Here is a 15426-nt window from a genome sequence, read left to right on the forward strand (position 1 = left end):
CCTAGTTCAGTGATTTCATAGTGAAAAATAGGATTTTTACACTGTCTACGCTATGAAAACGTGGATTCGTAGCTAATTTCAAAATTTCTTCAAAATGATGTGAGATATGACTTCTAAACACATGGTGAGGCTTCTAGGACATGGAATGAGGCTATCAAAATTTATTTGGAAAAGAGAAAGACACTATTGATATGAGATGACTCAGAACCTATTATGAGACTATGACTAGAAACAAGGCAAACTTTCCAAAGTTTAGAAGCAAAAATTTTAGGGTGATAACAGTGGCTCCACTAGGGATAGTGTGCCTTTGTGGTACACTAACAACCTGTAGCTCCAGTGCCACTATCCATCCTCTAGAATAAAAATCTGAACTTCTACCCAATCTGCGCCTCAAGCCTTTAATGATTTCTGTAAGAAGAATTCATTTTGCACCTACTAAAACAGATGCTCAGTCAACCTACCTTGAGCTTATTTGCACATTCCTACCTACCCTATTAGCTACAATCTCCACTTCTAGCTCAGGGAACATGAAATTTCCAATGAAGCCAGTCATCGATCTGATCTTACACTTGAATCTCTTGACTGCATTCAACCTCAAAATAACCATGATAGTGAGATGACCAAATCAACTTATAATGTATATGATCTTCATAATGCAAATGAAAAAGAAATACTAATGTGCAAAACTTTGCCATGTATTCATTTATAGGGTCAAAGAGGACATGGTTATCTTGATGATCATCATAACATTCTATATCTTTAGACAATTGGTTCTCAGCCACACAAAATTCCTTTGATATGCTATCCAACTGCCTTTCTGCATGATTCCCATAGACAATGTAATTTTCCTCATTAATATGATCATTCTTTGAAGTAATCTGCTGCAAGGAATTACATAAATGATCAAACTTTTTCCTTTGCATGAGGGTTATAAAAAATTTCTTCCAGTATTTCTTCTTGGTGTTTGCAATTATTTCCATCTTCATTATGATCCGAAGACTGACAAGTCTGCTACATCTCTACATTAATCTCGAAGGATGTAATATGATTTTCATAAGTAAACCCCCGCTGATTTTCATGTTGTATTTCATGGGATGTTATCCTTTCTTCTTGGTGTTGAAATGTATTGTTATGAAGAGCTTCTAAAATTTCTTCATCCATGAATTCATCATCATCATAACAATCCTCCAAATATTGAATAAAACTCGCAGAATGTTTACAACAATCTTTGACCAGCAATAAGGAGGGATGACACTCTTTATACATGTCATAGAATACATCATGGAAATCAACAAGAGAATATAATGAACCATTTTCCAAGCTTTTATACCAAGACCATGCTTCTCCTTCTAAAGTGGTCATAAACATCTTCATGAGACAATATTCAGGGAATTGAACCTTAAGACTGCGTACATGCATATGGAACCTAACCAGATGAAGAGCGGCATTGTCTTTCTTTTCATCTTTGAATATTGGAAGATCATCTAACCAATCAACCTTTGGCATAGGATTTGGAAAACCAGGGATGTGAGACTGATTCATAGGGGCATACCTTGCATTCATTCTTGCAATGGAACTCATCTTGAAACTTCATCAAGCTACTGATCTTCTAGCAATGGAGTCACCTTCCAATTTGTTATTTGATGTGTGGAGTCACCAAGGTATATTTCAGCCTCGAAAACTTTCTGAGCTCCTGCTACCTTCAGAAGTTCAGCACTTGATTTCAGGAATGAATAATCTTCAGGCTCCTGGAAGATGCACCAAAATGTTATCACCAAAATAGGACCATGATAGGCTGTTGATCAGACTATCTCAGTGTAACTATTTCAAACCAAACTTTTGGCTGAGGCTTAGTCTCCTCAACCTGAGAGAGCTCTCTCACTGGGTTAAAGATTTTACTTTGAAGATAAGATGGCTAACTCTATGGAAAATTCAAACAACAATGTATAAATGGTTGAAATACCAATTAACAAACTTCCATTGGGCTATGGAGTCAAAGTGTGTTTCAGTACAATAGTAAGATCAATTTCACATGGAAGTCAAGGCATAGGGGGTTTTAACATAAAAGCAAAACAAAGATATAATGTAAAGAACACAGCGTACAAACACGTGAAGGAAGTTAGAGCATCATCAATGAATTCTAAGTAACATGTGTCTATACCACTGCAAGTAAGTATATGAAGGAAGCCATGAGGAAAATCAAACATTAAAACCCTTTCTGAATCCTGAGTAGTGAAAGCAACTCTTTGTATTAACCTGAAAACATACAATCACATACAATAACACAATGTGCTTGTTTCTTTGAAAATTGCCAACCCTTGATGCATTACATATCTTGTCATATATAGAGTTCATTACAAGCTTGGATTCCTTCCTCCATCATGAGGGGAATTCGAATTTCACTTGACCTGACACCTATTGATACTTAAACAAACTATTAATTACAACTAGCTGTTAACTAACAGTCCTAGAGACCTAATACAACTAGAAGTGTAACTCCTTATTATGACTAAACCACCTTAAATAAAGATTGAATGCATTCTTTGACAGCTGCAATCTCATGAGGTCGAATTTGATGAAGCCTCCCACGTTGTCACCTTACTGCTGATGATAAACCCTAGAAATTAGGGAACATGTTTCCCTGTTTTTAGTTTTAGGATCCTTGAAAATTGGCACGTGGGACAAAGCCTTTATCTTCTCATCCATGACATATTTTAAGAAACTGAAGGAGGTTTTTGTATTCCATGTTGTCTAGAATAAAAACCTCTCTTTTTTTTAAAAACACTTCTCCAGCTATCCATAATCTGTCCTTGAAAAATACGTGTAAAACAGGAAAAATTCGTTCTCTAAAATTAGGGTTTCAAATAAAGCTTGGTATCTCCCAACTGAAACACTTATGAAGAAAACCTCCTTCAAAATTCCAAAATACCTTTTCCTGTGACCAGAAACTAATCTTGAAAAAGACTGCTAAAACTAGAAGACAAAGCTTGACTTTCAACAGTTTCATAGCGCAAGTTTAACCATAAATTCCTACCACCTCAGAACGAATTTGAAGAAACTGAAAGAGGTTTTTGTAGCTCAATATGTTAGGAAGAAAACCCTCTTTCAGTTTTCAAAATTGAGATGTCAGCTGCTCAGGAACCCTTCTGGGAGTTGAGTAGTAAAAGCAGAAAACAGAGTCTTTTATGCTGAAATAGGCTTTTTCAAGGGTTTCGTAGCGAACTACGAAAACTCCTAGTTCAGTGATTTCATAGCGCAAAACAAGCTTTTTACACTATCTACGCTACGAAAACATGGATTCGTAGCTAATTTCAAAATGATGTGAGATATGAATTCTAAACACATGGTGAGGCTTCTAGGACATGGAATGAGGTTGTCAAACTTTATTTGGAAAAGAGAATGACACTATTGATATGAGATGACTCAAAACCTATTATAAGACTATGACTAGAAACAAGGCGAACTTTCCAAAGTTTAGAAGCAAAAAGTTTAGGGTGATAACAAGTGCCACCTTCCATACAACATCAAGCCCTTCACGGATGAGGTATTATGTGACGTTGCTCCCCTTGATGTTTGTGATGTATTATTAGGCCAAACATACTTATGGAAGCGACATGTTGTGTATGAGTCAAGGCCTCGTGCTGTTATTTTTACTTTGGGAAATAAGTTTTACATGATACCATAGGTAGCACCGCCTATCGCCATCTCTTTGGTTACTGCAAAACAATGTAGTAAGCTCATTTCCAAAACCAGGAAATTTGTTTTCCTGATGATACACCCTCAGGGAAAGAAGAAGATGGTGAGCACGACCTATAGACAAGGCCTCTCTGCACGACAACAACATATGGAAAAGGTCATGGAGGAGTACGAGGACATATTCACCTCCCCTGCAGGGGTGCCTCTGCACTGTTAGGTCAAGCACTCCATCGATCTAACCCCAGGTGCGCCGCTGCCCAATGGACCAATCTATCAGCACTCCGTTCTGGAGAATGACAAAATCAAGAGGCAAATTCAAGATCCGTTGCAGAAAGGTCACATCTGGCCGAGTTCATCGCCTTGTGGGAGCCCGATCGTGTTGGTAAAGAAGAAGGATGAGACTTGGAGACCCTATATTAACTATCGGGTGATGAACAAGATCACTGTCCGGAATATGTACCTGATCCCATGGATTGATGACCTTCTAGACCAACTGAAGGGGGGGAAATATTTCAGCAAGATCAACTTGAAGTCAGGATATCACTAGGTACCAATTGGACCCTCCGATGTGTGGAAGACTGCCTTCAAAGCGAAGGAGGGCCTTTTCGAATGGTTGGTTATGCCTTTCGGGTTGACGAATGCTCCTACAACCTTCATGAGGCTAATGGATGACATCTTGTGGCCATTCACCAAATCATGTGTAGTGGTATACTTGGATGACATCCTGATCTTTAGCCAGAGTTGGGAAGAGCACCTCCACCACATCCGACAGGTTCTCCAAACACTCTGACAACACAAGCTATGTGCCAATTTTGAGAAATGCACTTTTGGCATGACCCAGGTTCAATACTTGGGATACATTATCGATGAATGGGGGTGCATGTGGATCCAGCCAAGATCCTAGTCATTTAGGATTGGCCAGTTCCAACCACTCTGATAGAGCTCTACATCTTTCTGGGTCTTGCCAATTTCTACTGCAGGTTCGTGTTGGGATTCTCTCATATCACTTGGCCCTTGAATCAAGTCACTAAGGGAGGAGTGAAAGAAAAAATATTTTTGTCTGAATCTCAACAAAAGGAATTCATAGCGTTGAAACATCAGCTCTGCTCTACACTAGTGCTCACATTACCAGACTTGCAACAGCCATTTGAGATCGAGACAGATGCCTATGACTATGCTATTGGAGTAGTCCTTACTCAACAGGGGCATCCAGTGGCATATCACAGTGAGACACTTTCAGACACAGTCTGGAAGTATCCCACTTATGAAAAAGAGATGTATTCCATTGTGCAGGCCTGCCAACAATGGAAGTATTACATTTTGGGAAAGGAAACGGTCATCCACACAGACCACCAACCCCTCCAGTTCATACAGACACAAGGGAAGTTGTAGAATGATCGCCTTCAGAAGTGATCCACATACCTGCAACAATTCCATTTGAATATCAAATATAAGAAGGGAAGCACCAATAATGTTGCAGATTGCCTCAGCCGACCACCGATCATGGCGTTAACCACCATGCTCAACTCTTGTGGGCACGAGACTTCTGATTGGCCACTTCTCTACAAAAGAGACCCAGAATTTAGCCACACATACTAGGTGCTCTTGGAGGGTCAACAAATTCCAGATTTTCACCTCCAGGAGGCCCTGTTATGCCACGTGGGAAACCTTTTTGTTCCTTCAAGCGAGCGTGCCAAGATGATTTGGGAATTGCACTACAGTCGGGCCACTGGGGATTTTGGGGTCAAGAAAACGGTTGTAGTACTGCAGAACTATTTCTATTGGTCGAATCTTTGACAGGATGTCGGGAAGTACATCAGATCTTACACTGCCTGCGCCATTGCCAAACCGATCATCAAGAAGCAAGGCCTCTGTACTTCGCTGCCTACCCCTAGTCGACCTTGGGAATCCATCTCCATGGATTACATGTTGGGCCTTCCTTCTACTAAGCATGGAAACGACTATGTTTTTGTGGTCGTCGACAGATTCTCAAAGATGGCTATTATGGCGGCCTGCAAGAAGAACATCACAGCAGAAGCCACTCCTAAACTCTTCTTTGAACGAGTGTGGGTACACTTTGGGATCCCACAGTCTATCGTCTCAGATTGAGATAGCAGGTTCCACAGTACATTTTGGTCCAGTCTCTGGTTGATGTTGGACAACAAGCTCACTAAGTCCACAACTTTCCATCCCCAAACTGATGGCCAGATAGAGATCATCAACAGGATGATTGTACACTTTTTGCTCATGTACAACTCAAAGCATCCATGCACATGGGATGAGAGACTCCCCTATGTCCAACACAGCTATAACCGAGCTCTCCACAGCTCGACTAGACACAACCCTTTTCAGGTGGGCTTGGCATTCCAGCCACTATGTCCCATTGATGTGGTAATGCCATTTGCAGCTACTCAGGCAGATTCGGCTCATGTCCAGTCTAAAACCGATAAGGCCAACAGCTTCATTGATCACATCCAACATATTCGCCAACAAGTCCATGACATTCTGGAGAAATCAAATGCCAAGTATAAGCAGTGACATGATCAACATCGGGTGCCACACAAGTTTCAGGTGGCTGACAAATTTTGGTTGCATTTTCAAAAGGAACGCATTACCGGAGCCTATCGAAAACTCATACCACTCCGATATGGTCCTTACACCATTACCAAGTTATGGGAAGCAATACATTTGAGCTCAGCATTCCCCCATTCCTTGGCCTACACCTAGTATTCAATGTGGACACCTTCGACCATACTTCCCACCATTTCTAGACACATTAGACATTACAAAATACCTCACACCTACAAACTTAAATCCAAATTGAATGGAACAAGACACAACTGATCGGATCATGAAAACATAGATCAAGAACACTCGACACAAAGGATCCAACTATATCGAGTTTTCAAAGCAGGCCAACTCCTTCACCAGGGCAAGTGGCTTACCAGGGACCAAGTTCAGTAGAAGTTTCCTCATCTCATGGAGGAACTCAACGCAATGGGGACCATTGCTTCCTAAGGGGGGAGTAATGATCCAGGTGGATATTGGTGGCCACCCACCTATTCGACTTGGACCCCCACTATTGTTTCTTTTAGTTTTTCAGTTTCCTTATTTGTAGCACAATTTACTATTTTTGGCAGTTTTTTGGGTCTTGAACTTTCGGAGCCGTTTTGAGGCCCTAAACGACGTTTTTTGGAAAAACGAGAAGCAACATGGTCACGAATCTTATAAAAATGTTGCTCATTCAAAAGTTGTAGTCCTTGGATAGATCTCTCTAACGAGGTATTGAGCGCGCCAATCGGAGATCGTATGCCAAAGTTATGACCCCGGGAAGTTGATGTACCAATTTACCCAAACGGGGCCCATAGTTTTGCGCTTCATCTCCTAGGGTTATATTTTTGGATGTTTAGGGTTTTCCATTGTTTCTCAAGAATAAATAGGCCCTTGAGCCTCATTGTAACACAGTGCAGAGGCATGTAGCCGCCAAATCTCTTCTCAAAAATGAGTTACCATCGCCCGAGCTAGTCTTATTTCCATTCTGTTTGTAAGCATATTTCAGTATGTGATATTAATGAAGTGAAGTGTTATTTCTACTGCATCTTTGTATTTATGGTTATATTTGTAATTTTTTGCATTCTTGTTTAAATCCGGATCAGTAGGAGTTAAATTTTACTAGTATAATAGATTGCATAAGGAGTAAGGTCTTTTTACCCTAACACGGCTCCTAAGGTTGTATCTGAAGCATCAGTTGATATATGGAAAGGCAATTTCCAATTAGGTCCTTTTAAGATAGGTGCTTCAGAAATTCTCTTTTTCAAAGTTTCAAAGTCAGCTTGACAATCAGAATTCCAACTAATTTCATAGTCCTCGATAAGTAGTTTAAAGAGTGGAGATGCAATTTTTGTGAAGTTTTCTATAAATCTTCTATAATATCCAGTAAAACCAAGAAAACTCCTAACATCTCGTTGATAGTTTGGCACTGATAATTTAGAAATGACCTCGACTTTAGATGAGTCTACCTTAATTCCATCTCCTGAAATATGGTGACCTAAAACAATTCCTTTGTTAAACATCATGAAACATTTCTCATGACTTAATGAAAGATTTGTTTCTTTACATCTTATTAAAACTTTTTCTAAATTTTCAAGTGCTTCGTTAAAAGAATCTCCATAAACTGTGAAATCATCCATGTACACTTCCACACAATCATGAATAAGATCAGATAAAATTCTGAGGGCTGCTCTTTGGAATGTGGTTGGAGCATTGCATAATCCAAAGGGAAGTACCCAGTAAGCATAAGTTCCCCATGGACAGGTAAATTTTGTTTTATCTTCATCTTCAGGTGCTACCTGAATCTGGTTATATCCACTGAAACCGTCCAAAAATGAAAAATACTTTTTCCCTACTAATGTGTCTAAAACTTGATCTATGAAAGGAAGTGGAAAGTGGTCTTTTAATGTTTTTTTATTGAATTCCTTGCAATCAATGCATACTCTCTATTTTCCATTTTTCTTTGGAACGTTTACTAGGCATGAAACCCACTGACTGTCTGATATCGGATAGCTGAAATTTACATTTCGCAGTTTTTGCAATTCCTCCTTAACAATTTCTTTTAGATTTGGGTTCATTCTTCGTTGTGGCTGTCTAATTGGTCTTGCACTTTGTTCGATGTAGATATGATGTATGCAAGTTTTAGGATCAATTCCTCCCATATCAATGTATTCCCATGTATAGGCAGAAGAATGTTTCTGTAAGACTACTACCAGTTGATTCTTTTGTAATTTTTCCAAGTTTTCATTAACATTCAAACATTTACCTGGAAAAATTTCTATTAAAGAATTCCCAAATTTCTCCGTGGAGAGCAATGATACTTTTTTAGATGAGAGATATTCATTTTGACTATGGTCATAATGTGAGGAAGATTCATTATTTTCCAATAGATTTAAAATTTGGTCCTCCTCTCTTACTTGTTCAGTAGTGAAAAAAGGTTGTATATCATCTTCATCATCTATCCATTCCTCATTTTATATTTCTATCGTTGTTCTTGCAAGTGGGTATAATGTAAGTTTATTTGTATAATTTCCACCTGAGATAAACATGTCACCTGATCTACAACCGATTGAAGTATTAGCTATAGCTAGCCAAGGTCTTCCTAGTATTAATGGATGTCCTCCTAAATTATTCTTGGGTGTTAAGACCATGAAATCAACATGATATTCCCAAGAATCTAAGGATACACAAACATCTTCCAACACAACATCCGGTTTAGTCACAGACCTATCTACTAATTATAATAGTGTTGGTGTGTATTGAAGGTTAGGAAGCCTAAGTGAATCCATAACTTGTTTACTCATTATGTTTATGGCTGCTCCTAGATCAATTAGTGTGTTTGGTATTTCAATTCCATTGATGTGAATTTTTACAATGGGGCTTCCTGGATCTAGATATTTTTGGATTGTCATTTTCCCCATCATGATGTCTACAATTTTCCCAACTAATTGAATTCTTTTTATGTATTTTCTTTTTCTTCCTGATCTTTGAGTACTTAATTCCTTAATCGTTTTTGCAAAGATTGGTATTTCTTTTATGGCTTGTAATAAAGGAATTTTGATACAGACATTTCTTAATTCATCCATCATATTATAATCAGGCAATGTGATTTGTTTTTCTACTCCTTCATCAATTTTCAACCGTTCAAGGAAAGGTGGTCTAATTGATATCAAGGGTTGTTCTATAACAGGAGTATTTATTGGAACATTTTCTGTTTGATTATTCCCTTTTTGAGGGAGAGAGGTATCTCCTTCTTCAGATTGGTTTTTATCTTTTTGAAAAAAAATTCTTGCTTCCTAAATAACAACAAGGGGTTTTAGATCTAGTGGAGTTATTACATAAGTTTGAGGATTTTTCCCTTCCATGTTGTACACAGGTTGTTGTGATATTTTATTATTAGGATTCGGAAGTGGTTGAGCAGGTTGATTTGGTTTTTGTGCAAATGGTAGGGAGAGCTATGGATTTTGACTCTGAACTTGGACTTGAGGTAATTGATTAGCTTGAGGAATTTGATTAGATTGGGGTAGGAATTGTGGTGGAAGATAGGATGGTGAATATTGTTGATATTAAGCATAAGCCCCATAAGGGTTTTTCCATCCTTGATTCCAAGATTGTGATTGTGGCTAAGCCCAAGGTTGCCAAGATGGATTCCAATTATTTTGTGAAGACTGAGAAAATTGTTGTGGTCTGAAGCCTTGTGGTTGATTTGGTTGGGAGTTTTGCCATGGTCTCTTGGCTATAAAGTAAAGAGGGTCTACTTGTTCTGGTATTCCTTCATCATTAAATACAGCCTTGAGACCTGGTAAAGAAGGACACTCCTTAGTATCATGGTTATCTGCACATATGGCACAAGTTTCTATAGCTTTTGAATCTAAGGGACACTCTCTTAGGGCATGCTTCTTCCGACATCTAGGACAGAAAATGGATAATGCAACATTTTCAAATTTTTACTTATTCTATATTTTAAGGGTGTCTATCTGCTCACTTAGACTCCCCAAAATATCTATCTTGAAAGTATCAAACAAGCTTCCTAATCATGGAAAATTTTAGGGGCTAATGTTCGCCCAGTGGGCTAATTTTCCATGATTTTTCCACAAAAAATATTCGCCAAATTCCAATTTTATAAAAGACGATTCGCCGAAATTTTAGAATATAAAATCATTTTACCTTAAAAATCGCCAACATTATATAGAGACTATATATAAAATCATTATAAATTTGAATAATTAGGCCAATAGGCCTTCCTATGAATGAAGATAGTCATCTACACTTTCATTCTCTGACTGACTTTTGGATATTCCACTATTTGACATCTGGCACAAATTTTCCTCTTTCCGCTTGACATATGTTTCCCACATGCACATTATTTTGGGTTTATTCTAGGTTTCTCATCAGCTTGGGTTATTTATGGCCGTAACCACCTTACCCTATCCTCATTCTCGCCTCATTTGGCTTCTGCGTGCCCGGAGGAGCTCTGCTCATGACCGACGACATTGATGATTTGTGGTAGCAATCTCCTGTAAGTATTTGAATCATTCTAACATTGACCTGTTGCTCTGTTTTAGTTTTTCGCTGCTTGAAAGAGAAAAACTCGTTGGTCTGTTTTCTTTATTTGCTGTTTGACAGTTTTTTCATAAAGAATCTGCAGGTAATAACCGCGGTGTGGGGAATTAGGATGGTTTGTGTCCTCAGTTATTTCTATCACGTTCGAGAACCAGAATCAGACGAAGAAGTCACATGGTTCAAAAATTGGTGTGATGAGGTTTTGGGAAACTATTTGAGGAAGTTGATCGACCCTAAACCATATCGTTTCAGGAAGTTACAACTTGTTGCAACTGAAGATCGTCATTTAGAAAGCATACTGAGGAGGGTAGAGTCACCAAACCTGATATGGCTACGCTGGAACAACTGTCCCTTCTCTTGCCTGCCTCCCTGGATTCCGATGAAGAATATAAGGGTTTTAGAAGTGGTATGAACCAAATTGAAAAAACTGTGGCAAGCAGAATCTCAGGTTAGGGCTAAAGACAATTTTGTATTTATTCTCTTTTTACTTTGCCACCCTAATTTATGGTAGATTGTTGCTGCAATTGCTATACTAGCACAGGCTCTCGAATGCATTTGAAGGGTTTTGTAGATAAAGGCTATAATCTCTGTACTATTGAAAGATGAATATTGTGTGGCAGGCACCTCTGGAGTTGCGAGAGCTACATGTTTATGCTCCTCTTTCAATGTTCCCAAAGTCCATTGGACGGATGAAGCACATCGAAAAGATTGTGGTGACTTGTATGTTAGATTTGATTCATCTCAAAACTTTACCAGAGGAATTCTGTCATTTGTCCTCACTGCAATACCTACACCTAAGATGCCCAAATATGAAGTCACTGCTTGATTCTTTTGGGTTTTTAACAAATCTCTAGCACCTCAATCTCTCTAACTGTCGGAGTTTGCACGGGCTTCTCCTCGAGATTCACCATATAAAAATTCTTGGTTTTCATTTGTTAGATTGTTAGGAACTGTTACCTCAAGTGTCAGAATTTAGGTTTTTGTCGAAAATATCCAGCTTTCCCTTTGTTAGGCGGTTAAGAATTGGTCAAGCGCAATTTCAGATCAAATTTGTTTGTTTCCTTCTGTTTTTTAACCCATAAACTTATTTTTAAGCTAATTGGATATTTTCTGATTGAGTTCTTAGGTTTGATGGGTCAATCCAGCTCTTCTTTAGCTCCTCCACCAATGGGCCTTTTTATGGAGAATAACAAGGTCGAACAGTTCGGTGTGTATCCAGAACAGGATCTCATTGTATATTTACCAGATGAATGCTTGGCCTCGATTTTCCAGAAGCTCACAAACGAAGATCGAAATGCTTGCTCCCTAGTCTGCAGTAGATGGCACCGCATTGAATCGAAAAGCAGGCAATTCCTAGTTCTCCTTGCTCGAACTGAGCTTTCCTCCTTGCTTCTAGCCTTGATCACGAGGATTGAACATGTGACTGTTCTGGCTCTGAAATGCTCCAGAAAATTTCCCAGTATTGACAACAAGGCACTTTCTTTAATTGGAAAGAGTTTCACTCATCTCAAGAAGATCAAACTGAAGGGATGCATTGAGATTACTGATGAGGGTCTAGAGTCCTTCTCACTTGTATGTGGTCCTATTAAGAAATTTTCATGCGGGTCATGTGGATTTGGAGTGAAGGGTTTGAACTCAATACTTAAGAATTGGAACGAACTAGAAGATCTTACAGCTAAAAGACTTAGAAGATTAGATGCTCAAACGGAAAGAACAGGGACAGGGCAAGATAAGCTACGGAGATTGTGCCTTAAAGATCTTTATAATGGGCAGCTATTTGCCCCACTATTATCGAGATCCAAGTGTCTAAGGACGCTCATTTTATCACAGAATTCAGGGTCTTGGGATCAGTTGTTGGAAATCAGCACTAGAAACTTGCAACAGCTGACATAATTGCAAATTGAAAACATGCATTTTGGTGATAGAGGTTTGATGTTGTTTCAAAGTGCTCAAAGCTGGAAGTATTTTATATGAGCAGGGTGTTTGATTGTCTTGATCGAGGTATTTATGCAGTTGAAAATGGATGTAGGAAACTGAGAAAGGTGCACCTTGATAATGGCAAGTCCAAAAGAATTGGCGAGGAAGGGTTATTGTCCATTGCAAACAAATGTCATCAGATGCAGGAACTTGTCTTGATGGGCATTGCTATTTCGGTTGACAGTTTGAGTGCCTTGGCTTCCAATTGCCCTGTGCTGGAAAGAATGGCACTCTACAACAGTGATAGTGTTGGGGACAAGGAGATGTCTTGTATTTCAGGTAACTTCATAGCATTGAAGAAGCTATGCATTAAAAATTGCCCGATATCTGATGAAGATCTTGTGACAATTTCCAGCGGCTTCCCTAGCCTTATAAAATTAAAGGTGAAAAGGTGTAAAGCAGTAACATCCAAAAGTGTCTGTCAAGTTCAGACAAAAAGAGCCTCTCTAATCATTGTTGTTGATGGTGGTTCACAGACAGCAGGAGAGGATGATCAGAGCAAGTCTCTTCAGCTTAGGGATGACAGAGTCATTAGAGAATCAACTCATGTGCTATGCGGAAGCAGAGGTCGCTTAATCAAGACAAAATTGGGCACATCAGCTTCCAATTTGCTCATAGGGTCTTTTTCTGGTGGCCAGTCTCATGGTTAAGTTTCTGAGATAGATATATGAAAGGATGCTTATTGTATTATATTGATTTCCTTTGACAATTCTCTCTTTGCAAGGAACCTCTAGGACGCATGACTGTTGTGAATATTCGGAAATTCTTGTAGCCATTCTTTGTAAACCTTTATATTCTATTCTGAACTGGATTATTTCCTAACAGGTCTGCATGATGTTGAAGTTAGAGCCTATTTTGTTTCTTGTTGTAGGTACATGTTTCTGTTTGATCAGATCTATAATATGTAATTTGAAATCCAATACCTCATATTGTATTTCCAGAACACTACTGTTTGTTTGTGAAACTCAGTCATGTATCTTAGGGCTTCCTTGCAATGCCAGAAACAAAATTAAATTCCAGAATAGATCCATGCATCTTAGTGCATTTCACCATCTTTCAATAAGCAGGCAATTCCTGTCTTTCAAGATTCTTCCTTGTATAATCACTCAGCTGGCATTCAAAGTTTTGGCTACAGCATTTAGGTCCGTTTCCATTGGGTTGGTGATTTTTAGCAATCTTAATTACATTTTTGACTTGTTTCAGGTGCATTTTGCACTTGTCTCTGTACATGTAGAATTTTTTGGCTATGCTTAATTTATCTAATTTCTATACTATCTCATGCTCTCTTTTTTCTTGGCCTCTGGTATTTCAATGCCTGAAAAGATGAATCCTGTCATACATGTTTTGCTTCATGGCGTTTGTTAACTATTAGGGAAGAGGTTATATGCTTGGCAACTTTTCTATTTTTCCTCTTATAAATTTGTATGTACCATTCTTATTTTTCCTCCTCTTATAAATCTGCACGTACCATTCTTTGAAAATAGTAGTTGTCTTTTTACTAGCCTTTTCATTTGGTTAGAAAAACTCTGCAATACATTTGACATCTAGGGTCAGATTGATGTTCGACAACTGTTCACAATTTGGGCATTGATATTTAGTTGAACAATAGAAAGCAGCACATATGTGATGGGATATTCTTCAGTTGGCCTCTATATGCTATATAAATATTATATGATCTTGTTATGTGTCTTTACAGAAATAAAATTCAGAAGAGTTGTGATTCATCCACACTATATACGTGTTGTCTTCCTGCGTGGAGGATTGGGTTCATTCTTTTACTTACATCTGAGTTTTAGTCCGATGCTATAAAATAACACAAGTTAATGCTGTTATATATTGAAAAAACAATAGCACCAAAAAATTTCATCTCCTCGTATGCCCTTTTAGGGACAGGAATGTCCAAACAATCAAGACAGTATTTCTCAAACATAACCCTAACCCTACGCCTATGATGTTCATGTTGATTGCCACAACACCAAAAATGTTCATCTCGTATGCCTTGTTCGGGCCAGGAATGTCTAAACAATCAAGACGATATTTTTCAAACATAACCTTAACCCCTATGGCTATGCTGTTCATGTCGTATGCCTTTTTAGAGTCAGGAGTGTCTAAGACTCTAAACAGTCAAGGCAGTATTTTTAACTGGAAACAAGTTAAGAGCTCAGCTCAAACAGAACTCTATGCTTGTGCTTATCAGGGATCGTTTTAGAGGGACTCGGCTCCACCAGGGAGAGTTCCAAGTTAAGAGCTCAGCTCAAACATAACTCTATGCTTGTGCTTATCAGGGACCCGAGTTCTTCTAGAGGGACTCAGCTTCATATGGGAGAGTTCCATAGGGACCCAAGTTCTCACCTTGTCTTGGGAGTGTTCTAGAGGGGCTCAGCTTCACTTGGGAGAGTTCCATAGGTACCTGAGATCTCACTTGTCTTTAGTAGGGACCCACGATGTCTTGTTTTGAGGGACCCAAGTTCTCACCTTGTCTTTATGAGGGGTCCAAATCCTCACTTCGTTTTGTTCTGGGAGGATTCTCACCTCGTTTTGGTCTGAAGGATTTAATACCTTCTTTTTATGAAGGACCTAAGGGCCTAAATTCTCACCTTGTCTTGTGTTCACCTTGTCTTTATGAGACCCAAATTCTCA

At 38.8% G+C, this 15426-nt stretch overlaps 1 pseudogene; it reads left to right on the forward strand.

Moving 5' to 3' along the window:
- Window positions 1–11940: 11940 nt before the first annotated feature.
- On the forward strand, window positions 11941–13436 carry LOC149219721 (F-box protein SKIP2 pseudogene; annotated as a pseudogene).
- Window positions 13437–15426: the final 1990 nt, after the last annotated feature.

The sequence above is a fragment of the Pinus tabuliformis genome, chromosome Q (assembly GCF_031772625.1).
Source record: "Pinus tabuliformis cultivar Carrire ecotype Pingquan chromosome Q, CPIR1, whole genome shotgun sequence".
NCBI lineage: Eukaryota > Viridiplantae > Streptophyta > Pinopsida > Pinales > Pinaceae > Pinus > Pinus tabuliformis.